This window comes from Triticum aestivum, chromosome 7D, assembly GCF_018294505.1.
Source record: "Triticum aestivum cultivar Chinese Spring chromosome 7D, IWGSC CS RefSeq v2.1, whole genome shotgun sequence".
Taxonomy (NCBI): domain Eukaryota; kingdom Viridiplantae; phylum Streptophyta; class Magnoliopsida; order Poales; family Poaceae; genus Triticum; species Triticum aestivum.
This window is the reverse complement of record NC_057814.1, coordinates 523,598,646-523,609,234: the sequence shown is the minus strand read 5'-3', so window position 1 is coordinate 523,609,234 and position 10,589 is coordinate 523,598,646.

The following is a 10,589-nucleotide window of genomic DNA, read 5'->3' as shown; positions in this document are numbered from 1 at the left end:
TGATGGCGCACTGCCGAAGCGTGTGCGTGGAGGGTCTTGCGCCGCTGTGGTGCTTGCAGGGGGCGTCGAGCATCTGCTCGAAGCTCATGGCGGGTTGCCATGCCGTCTTGCCGGTTTGCCGGCGCTTCACCGCCGGGTCCGCCGCGGGCTCGGTGGCCGCGACGAGCCGGTTGTCGTGACGCGGCGCCGGCTGGTCGGCCTTGCGCTTGTTGTTCTGGTGATGCTGCTGCCGGCTGCTTTCGCCGGCCGGCTTCGGAAGGGGAACCGGCTTCGCCTTGCCGGCTTCATCCAGCGCCACCTGGATCTTCATGGCGGAGTCGGCGTTGGCGTACTTGTCCGCCGTCACCATGAGCGCGGCCATGGTGGCCGGCTCGGAGCGTAAGAGCTTGTGCTTGAGGAGGGTGCCGTCTCGGCACCCGCTGACGAAGTACTGGATCGCCTGGACTTCATGGACGCCCTCGCAGCTGTTCCGGAGCTCGGTCCAGCGTGCGAGGTACTCGCGGCCGGTCTCCGTAGGCCCTTGCACGCACATGGCGAGCTGGCTAGGGCGGCCGGGTCGCTTGTAGGTCCCCGTGAAGTTGCGGACGAAGGCTTCCTCGAAGTCCACCCACGTGTTGATGCTGCCCATCGGCAGGCTGTTCAACCACGTGCGGGCCGACCCTTGGAGCATGAGCGGTGCGTAGCGCACGGCGAGACGACGATTGGCACCGGTGATGCCAATGGTCGTGGTGTAGTCGGTGAGCCAGTCTTCTGGCTTCACCGTCCCGTTGTACTTGGGGGTGTCGCGGGGGAGCATGAATCCTTTGGGGAAGGGCTCCTCCCGGATGCACGGGCCGAAGCACGCCTGCCCGATAGCGCCGCTCTCCTCCACCTCCAGGGAGCGAGCGAGCTGATCGAGGCGGTGGCGAGCGCCGGTGTCGTCGATGGCGCGTGGGCCGAGTCGACTTGCGGCCAGGCCACGGGGGGCCGGGTCGGTTGGAGCCGGACGCCGGCCATGCTGGCCGGGTCCGTGCTGGGTCTCTAGGAAGGGCTCGTTGCCCAATCCGCCAGCGGCTGTTGCGGCCGGAACGCGCCAAGTCCGGGCTTGGCCGAAGTGCGCCTCGCCGGGTGGCGAGGAAGCGGTGTGCAGAAGCTCGCCGGGCCTGCCAAGGCGGGCGGAGCCGGACCCCGCCGGCTTGGCGAGCTGGTTGAGGCGGTCCTGCTGGGTGTTGGCGGCGTGGAGGAGTTCGCGCATCCGCCCGATGCGCTCTTTCAGCTCCTCACCCGCAAGCTGGTCCAGGCTGACTGCGGCTGCCTGGGCAGCGCGCATGTTCTTCGCTGGGGTCTCGTAGACGGTTGGGACGGCGCCAAGGGCCCGGCCGATCACTCCTCCCCGGGCACACACATCGGCGACCCGGCTTGGCTCGGCCGCGGCGGGCGTGAATCCGTAGGCGGCGTCACGCTCCAGCTGAGTGGCGTCCAGGCGACGCTGAGTGGCGGCGAGCGTCTCAGATAGGTCCAACGTCTGCTGGCGCCTTTCCTCGAGCTGGGTTCGGGCCTCAGCGACGTTGGTGGCGTCGATGTCGGTGCCGATGGGGATGCGGAGGCTCTGCATCGTGGCGCGCAACGGATCGTACGGCTCCGATCCGCTGTGGCCCTGGCTTCGGCAGCCTTCCTCGTCTTGCTCGACGAGGAGGAGGCACCGTCGCCGGTGACGAAGACCTCCACATGGACGTCCATTGCCTCGGCGGAAACGCCGCCGCCGAGGGAGAGGGGAGAGTCAGAGTAGCTGAGCACCTCGCTGGGGTACTCGTCGACCGCGAACGCATCGGAGATACGTAGTGCGGCGAAGGAGGCGACAAGCACGCCGACGACGTCGTCCGCCAGAGTGACGGACTCGTCAGCGTAGGAGAAGGGCCCCGTCCGAAGCATGCTCCCCGCCAACTCCTCGAGCTGCCCCACGGTGGGTGCCAACTATCGTGGTGGGCGCACGGCAGATGCCAAGGGATGGCTAAAGAGAGGAGGAGGCTCGAGGGCACTGGTGGGCTCCAGAGGCGAGGTTGGCATGAGAGGGCGCGGGACGCCGGACATACCCAGGTTCGGGGCTCTCCGGAGAGATAATACTCCTAGTCCTGCCGAGTGTAGTTGGATGATCGATAGTACAATGTTGTTCCTGGAGCTGTATGAAGGAGGAAGGAAGGTGGCCAAGGCTTGGGCTGCTCCTTCTCTCCGGTGTTGCTGTTTCGTGGCTAGTCCTCCTGCTTCGCCCCCGAATGATCGTGGGCTCCCGAGGGTTTTATAGTCCAACCCCTCGGGGGTACAATGGTAATGTTATAAGTCGGTGCGTCCGTCTAGTCGGTGTCCGGGGACCCGGGCTGGGCCCCGCTGAGGGCTTGTGGTTCGTCGGGTTCCCCTAGGTGCGGGCCCCGCCAGCCTAGGGGGACTGTGCGCCGTCTTGTCGATCGTCAGGGCGTGGCCGAGTCGAGCCGTGTACAGTGCTCTCCGTCAGGTTGCCGCTTGCTGTCGTCAGCGGTGAGGGTGGGGGCACTGTTGCCACGTTCCTGCTGACCAGAGGCATGGGCGGGGCACTGTTGTCTCGGTCATCGTTGATTGAAGTCTTGTCCCCGTCATACGGCCTGGATGGGACGGGAGTTGACCCGCGGTTGGATTGCGTAGCACGCCATGGGTGGCGCTGGCTTCGTGAGGAGGCCTTGGCCGTGCCGGGTTCGGATGTCTTGCGCCAGTTGTTGGGGCCGAGTCGACGTGTCTTGCCGGGTCGGCTAGTCTGGCCGGCTTGGGGGGCTTGGCCGGGTCGAGCGACCCGGCCAAGCGCGCGCCGGTATTGAGGGGCGGTGCCAGCCCTGTTGTTTTTGAAGAGGATCCGGGTTCCGTTGCCTGCCCAGGGTCCATCCTCTCGACAATCGGTGTGCACCTTTGTTCGACAACTCGCGCCCTGTGCTCCCTGCTGCCACTGCCGGCTTGGTGCTCATCTGGTTGGTCCTCTGTGGTCCGCTGGTCAGCTCCGTCTGCTTCTCCTACGGCAGCTGGACACCTTGAGTTGGGCTTTGTGATAGCCATTCTGCTGTTCGCCGGTGCGGCACTCATAGCCTGGGTGAAAGGGTAGTGGCCCTTTGCGACGGTGGAGACAGCTCAAGTGTTGCCCATGTTTGGCCTGTGGATGCAGCCGGCGCTCGATGCTTGCTCGGTGTTGCCCTCCTTCCGTGTTCTTGCTGGCTAGTTGGTGTAGGCGTAGTGCTGGGCGTCGGCATCAGTGTTTCTGCTGTTGCCATTGTGTTGTTCCACCTAATGCCTTGTATCTTCCTTTCCGCTTTCCTTTACATTTCATCTGTTGCCATTGTGTTGTTCCACCTAGTGCCTTGTATCTTCCTTTCCGCTTTCCTTTGCATTTCATCTGTATCGTGGTGCCTTTGTAATCCTGGCCGGTTGATGGCTTTGTAATCCTGGCCGGTTGATGGCTTTGTTAATTCAAAGTCGGGCTAGGTTTGAGCTTTTCTCGGGCTCGGCCGGTGCCTTTTCTCTAAAAAAAAACTCATTCAGGTTTGAGGCCACACCACTCTTCAGCCAAGTACTGTCAATTACAGTTTTCAAACTGTCCACTCTCTCCCACATATGCTCATACCTGAATGTCCTTTGTTTTGTTCTCTCCACCGGCCTCCACTCTTTCCTCTTACCAAACCGAAGCAGCACAGGCAGGTGGTCCGAGCGGGATGAACATATGTGTTCAACAGAGGCTTTTTTTTAAAAGAAGGGCCATTTCGTTTCAGTATGTACAGAGAAAGCTTGAGCATAACTATCGCAGCGTTTAGTTGTCTAGACAACAGGTTCCTGTCAAACATGCAGGTTGACTTGATCAAGTGACTGGGAAAATCACAATGCATAAACAGAAACGAGACATGTATAGAATGGCACACAGTACATTAAGAGAAAAGAGAGGCACATATGAAGGGTACAGGAGACTGCAAAGTGTACGTTTTTCACACGGACTCAGGGAGTAGTATAAGGCCCAAGGATAAAGCCCAACCCCAGAAATCTGGTGACTAGCATTACTCCGGCCTCCGGGAGCGCGCGATCCTAACAAAAAACAAAAAACAAAACAAAACAAAAAACAAAAAACAAAAAACAAAACTCTGGTAGCGCGCGGGGATCACGAACTTCAGCATGGGGCTGGATTGATCTCTCGTACTGTCAGACATGATCTCCCGCGGGCTTCACTGAAGCGCAGGACCGCGCAACTCCCTCCATACACGCGCAGTCCTGACATCACGGCCGGCGGCGAGGTCTGGCGGTGAATCCGGAGCTTGGCGCCCTCGCTAGCAATGAACAAGGAACACGGAGCCGAGCGAAGGGGAAGGGCGGGTCACGCCATCCGCTTCGACGGAACACGTACAGCGCAGGATTGCAACGGCGAAGGGCGGCGGGGTGTACTGGGAAGCGGGAAGTGGGGAAGGAAGAAGATAAGAATACGTGGAGAAGAAACTGAACTTGGGCTGTCCATGCGCCAGATCGGAATGTGACGGGCGTGCGCGCATTTTCGTGTTTTTCACAAATTTTTTTTTTTTGAGAAAGGTGTTTTTCATTTTTGGTTTCGTAAATTAGGTGGCCTTGCCACCCATGGAGTCTCTCAGCAAGTCAGCATGCAATTGTTCTATCGCTTGCATCCATGGATCGATCATTGTAAACCAAACAAAACAAACGAAGATGAAAAGGGAACGTGTCATATATGCAAAATATCCAAATTTATTATAAAAAGGTTCGTCGGAAATACAAAGCACCCTCGAACATAATAAATATTATCAAGGCCCTTGGACCATCAAACAATCATTATCGTCGTCAGAACAAGCCGCCAACGTGCCATCGTCGACACTACCATACTGAAGCTGCCATGACCTTATTGATGACAACAGGAAAGTCTTCATGCATGTGTCCCTAAGGATCATTTCCTCGGATCCGCAGTCGTTGCCGTTAAACCCTTGAATCAATTTGAAAAACCTGACACCATATCTCGCCGTCTCGTACACACGACAAGAAACCCTAACCTCGCCACTTTAAGGAGCTGGCAGGGATCTACGTCGGAGCCCTGTCGAATCTGTCACGGCGGACAAACTCAAGGAGGATCGGAGTCCGAAAGACCGACTTGAAGATGAGGCGCCGCCCCCACTAGGACTAAAACTTCAACCTATCTTACTAACCGGAACAAGGCACCAGGATTCCCCTCATTTTGCTACCTGCCATCGAAACGACATGCAAGAGGGAGACGAATTCACTGGCTCACCGGCGAAGACGGAGGGGAGGAAAACTATAAGCGGCTTTATTTTTCTTTTATTGAAACGAAATACTGCGTACTACTAGTAGCAAAGTGCCAAAGTGTCCACGGGTGAGCTAACATCGGTGGGCACTCAGGTCAAGCCCCGGCAGGCCTGCGCCCTTCAGCGGCAGCCACCGGTCGGACTATTCGTCTTGCACGACGACCCTGGCCCTCCCGACGCCGCCAGACGCCGCAGAAACAGATGCCGGAGAAGGCCAACGGCAGGCTCGCCGGAGACGGCGTCGCCACTCAGCACCCGTGCCGAGCTTCCTCCGGTGACGAGCAACGCCATGATCAGCACCGCCGAGACCGTCACCGCGGCAACAAACTTGGATCGCATCATCGATGCAATGTGCATGCGAACTAAAGAAAGAGTGGTGTTTGAAGAGAGCGGTCGATGATGATGGGGTCGGGGCGCGCCGTGCACCGTATAAAAGGGAGGAGACCGGCGGCTGCGTTTTTGTTTGAATGCTGGCCGGAGCGCGCGCTAGCTAGCATGAATACGTATTCTGCGTGTTACGTGTTTGCGCGGCTGGGAACTCCGCGTGCAGCCTCCACCGTACGCCGCATATCCAACGGCCCTCAGTGTCTAAGAGGATCGTCGCTCATATCGGCCGCGCGCGAAGTGGACGCGCTGCGCACTCGGAGAGTGTCTGTGCAGCGCAGCTGGACAGACACATGCGCAAGCGGGGAGCACCACGTAGGACGTAGCTGGTGCACGTACGCATGTTATATTTTCTTTTCCTTTTTCTTTTACTCCAAATTCCACCGCACGTTTCTTGGGGTTTTTCTAGTGTACCCTTTTGTAGTTGGGCGCCATTTTCTACTTCCTGTAAGCCAGTTTTTTTTTGAGATGCTTTTATTCATTAAGAATATTTAACAAATACCACTCACTCGCAAAAAGAGAATGTACCACTTCACAAGTTCGTGTCTCATAGAACGGAAAGTCAACTTGGCTCCCGGGCCCAAAAACAAAATTTGAAATGAAAAAAAGATCAAGACAAAAAAATTATATGTACTTAGTCACATCCAAATGCTACATGCAAATTTTAAGACAAAAAGGTTAAGCATTTTGGCTTGCGTAAAAAAACAAATTGAACACCAAAAGTTACCCCAAATTTATTTATTTGCCGACAAAGCACCGTTGCTCCATTTCAAATGAAAATTGCCATACATGCTTGCGACAATAACACAAACATCTGCAAAAAAATTCAGAATTTTTCAAAAACATTTAATGTTTTTTGGTGTCACTGTTCACCCGGGGGCCAAAACGCCAGCCCCCAACTACTACTTTTATTTTTTTTACTGAATCTTCCAGCAATCTTGCTCCTTCAGCGCTTCAGCAGAAGTCCACCGGTCAGTTCATCGGCCGGCGGCGGAAGTAGTGGTATGCAACATTTTTTTTTTCGACAAAGGGTGGATTTTATTAACTCCAAAATGAAGCATCAAGTGGATACAAACATAATGAGCACACACTTGGCTTTTGCATAGCGGGGATGCACACAACCAACAACATCACACATAAAAAACACTCACCGGCAAATAGCAAAGTTATATAAGACTAAAGCTATGCCTAAGTGAAGAAAAAGAAGAAACCGGTGAACTATAACAAAGACCATATCCGCACCAACTATCTCATGACACACAAAGACAGCGAGTTTCTTCAACAGCAACGCCTTTAGGAAGGGAGCGACGCTTGAGCACCGTCGTCATCGGATCCAACCACCAAAGGCCAGAGTCCATGTTTTCACCCTAAAGAATCAGTCTGAGCATATCCAAGCAACACCTTCAACAAGATAATGACACAAAAACATCACCATTGCCAGGTATAGCCAACTCGAGTCAAACCTAGGTTTTTAACCCGGACCTCAAGACCGGGCACTTAAGAAGTACCATCATCGGAGAAGCAGGGAAGGCAGCGAGAGAAGGAGAAGCGGCAGCCCGGAGGCCGGAGGGCACTGACTGCAGAGAGCAGCTATGGCTGGTAAGGCTGTCGGTTGGCAGCAGTGAGCAGCGAGTCAAAGACCTAGAAAGCCCCATCCATGCACCATGGCGGATTGGGGCAAGGAGGAGAGAACAGAGAATGCCAAATACGTGGAGAATGGAGATACGAGCGTGTGTTCGGTGTATTGGGCTCAGTTGCATCTTGGCTGAGGCAAATGCTTAGTACTCCCGAGTGATCTAAACAAAAAAAATTTACAGAAGGAGTACTAATTTATTTATTTCAGTTTTGAAAGGAGGGTCATGGCCCCCTTTGGCCTCCACGAGGCTCCGCCCGCGCACTGTTGGGCCATCCATGCCATAATCAAAGTTAATTTTGGTCCAACCGATACCTAACAAAAACAGATAGGTTTTAGCAAAAAAGTTAGAGCAAATGTTGTAATTCTATGGGAAAAAAGTGGTAGTCATCTGGGATACGAACTTGTAAGGTAGTTTTTTTTGTTAAACTAGGTAATTGTCCGTGCAGTGCTACAGGGGCCAAATGATTTTCAATACAATAATAGTAGATGGTAAACATAAAATGGTCTCTACGGGGTGCAGAGACCAACTGCAGCCCGTAAATTAAGTTAAATATTTGAAACATAAATTGAAATTTAAGTTCTTTTAGGGATAATTGAAAGTTAGGTGAAGTATTTGAAGAGGCCGGGTGCAGCCATCCGCCCGAAGACCAACCAACCAAAAATTTAGGTGAATTATTTGAAGGACGTTTTTTGTGAATAGTCTGAAAGTCGTTATTTCGTATTGTGTTTGTATTTGCCCTATACATTCATCAATGACACACAACAATGATCATTGCTCATGCCTTTCTCTGGCCGACCAGTTCACCCCAACAGTCGAGTCAATAAAAAGGCAGACCGCACCCTCCACTGTACATGACCTTTGTCGATTCTGTACTTGGCCACTTTGGGTGGCCCATGGATATATACAGGGCGATTCCGCAAGGCTTGGCGTACAAGACAAGAAGATGGAGTCGTGGAGTGTTCTACCTCCTTAAACGTGGCCGGTCTAGTTATGTAAACCCTAGGACACCTGGTATGCTATATAAACTGAGGGTCGAGCTCATCGTAGAACAAGATCATTCAAATTAGAACACTCCGCAAAAAAATAGAATCTCTCGGTACTTTGTACTTTGTATACACCCAACGCAAGAAAGCAAAGAGCGGGACGTAAGGTATTATCTCCATCGTGAGAGACCGAATCTAGGTAAAAACATTGTCCTTGTTACCACCTCGCCAAGTAAGCCTAGCTAGGATACCCTACTGAGACCGAGATCTGCCGGATTTAGCTCCGACAACTGCAAATTTGTACAGGAGATGTGAAAGGGGCTACACGGGAGCATGATAAAAAGAACCAGCCTCTCTTCAAGAAGGGAGTGAATAGATTAGCACACCTTCAGGTCTTCTTCTTCTTCTTCTTCTTCTTCTTCTTCTTCAGCTCACTCATCACCCTTATATCCAGACGAGTGTCTCACTCCCCTAATTCACTCTTGTGGCCTACCCTCGATTCCTTGCTCTTCCCAGTCTAAGCTCCATCTATTCCCCAATTACGAGTGTGATCAATACCTACTTGTGCTAATCAACAATAAGAGAGGTAGGTTCATGACCGTCAAGAACCTGGAGGTCGAGAGGCGATGAAGGAGGCCAGGCTCAACAGAAACATCCTCACGCTCAGGGTCATCACGACCAATATCACCAAAGGTGATGATGCATATGTTTGATGCTCCCTCCCTCCCAACAACTATACTGATCACACAAACAAAACCAGGCTAGAATTTGTATTTGTTTTTTAGAGGCCTTTCTTTATAATCATTTTGTTGACACCTTGCTTACAAATAACATTCAGGGTATCTAACAGGCACAGATGATAGATGGCGCCTAACTGACATCCAGGTCAATTTTTTCTTAATAAGGGAAGCCACATCAATTGTTTTTTAAACTTTAATGTGCTTATTTTAGACTTTTTAACGGGTTTTTTTTAACATCAGTACAGATACAAGTGCTCATATATACGTACATACACTTACCCCTATGAACGCACGTACGCACATCCTACCCCTATGAACATCTTCGAGAGATTGAGCCAGCATATCTTGAGATTTTACCAAGTCACGCGTGCTATTGATGGAGTGGAGTTGCTGAACCACGTGGACCAAAGAACCTGCTTTTGAGTAGTGTAACTTGTTGAACCCCATTTGTTTTCTCTCCTTGTCTCAAAAAATTATTTCCTTTCCTTTTTTAAGGGCGCTACCTTTTCGTTGTCCTCGTCGCCCCTCATACGCAATGGCGCTCCTATGAAAAAAAAAATCCCCCGCCACGCTCCTCCATCTCACCTTCGTAGGCTGTCAACCAATAGAGAGTTCAAGGGAAAATTGGCGCCTAGATCCTACTACCATGAGTCGGCACCGTCGAGGAAAATGCCCCACAGGTCACAACAGTGCGGCCCGATTTCATCGTGTCTACCGTCACAACACCGTCTTCGGCGGTTTGCAGCTTCTGTCGTCGACCTCTGTTAGCAGCTTGCCTCCCTTCACTGGTCACAGCTTCAGCTCCACTGGTTGCAGCGTCGCCGCCGAGCGGTTGGATATTTTGGTGTTGTCAGTTGCAGCATTCGATGGAGATGGGCGTCGAGATTGTAGCCCACGCTGAAGGCGGTCGTAGCTTGTGCTATTTCCGGTCACAGCAAAACTCGCTGCTGGTTCCAGCATCCCACACTGCACGAAGTTTGTCGTTCTGCCCCATTGTCATTCACAGCCGCCCCATTGCAACACCGGTGGGCGCTGGTTCCAGCATTGTTGGGAGCCCATTCCAGCACGCCGAGCACCAGTTCCAGCATGTTGGACGCCCCCATTCCAGCATTCGCTGGCGCCAGTTCTAGCAAGTCAGACACGGGGGGTGCAACTTTCAGTGCAAGTGGTCACAACATTGCGCACCATCGGTTCCAACACGTCCAACACCCTCGTTCTAGCATTTGTCGTTGGTTCTAGCAAGTCGGGCACGGGGTTGCACCTTCCTGTGTGGGCGGTCGTAGCACCACGCACAACCAATTCCAGCACGCTGGGCACCGAGTTGCAACTTCTTTCGTCGCCGATCGTAGCTCCCCGTGCGGGCGGTCGTAGCAACACACACCGCTGGTTGTAGCTCCCCAATGCGGGTGCTTGCAGCACCACGCACGAAGGAGAGGAGTTGTAATGAGTGTTTGACCTTGGCTTGTAGTAGCACTCCTAATCCCTTGCAACGGGGATGAGCGCCTCTCGCGACAAGAGGCCGCGTGTAGGGGAGATTGA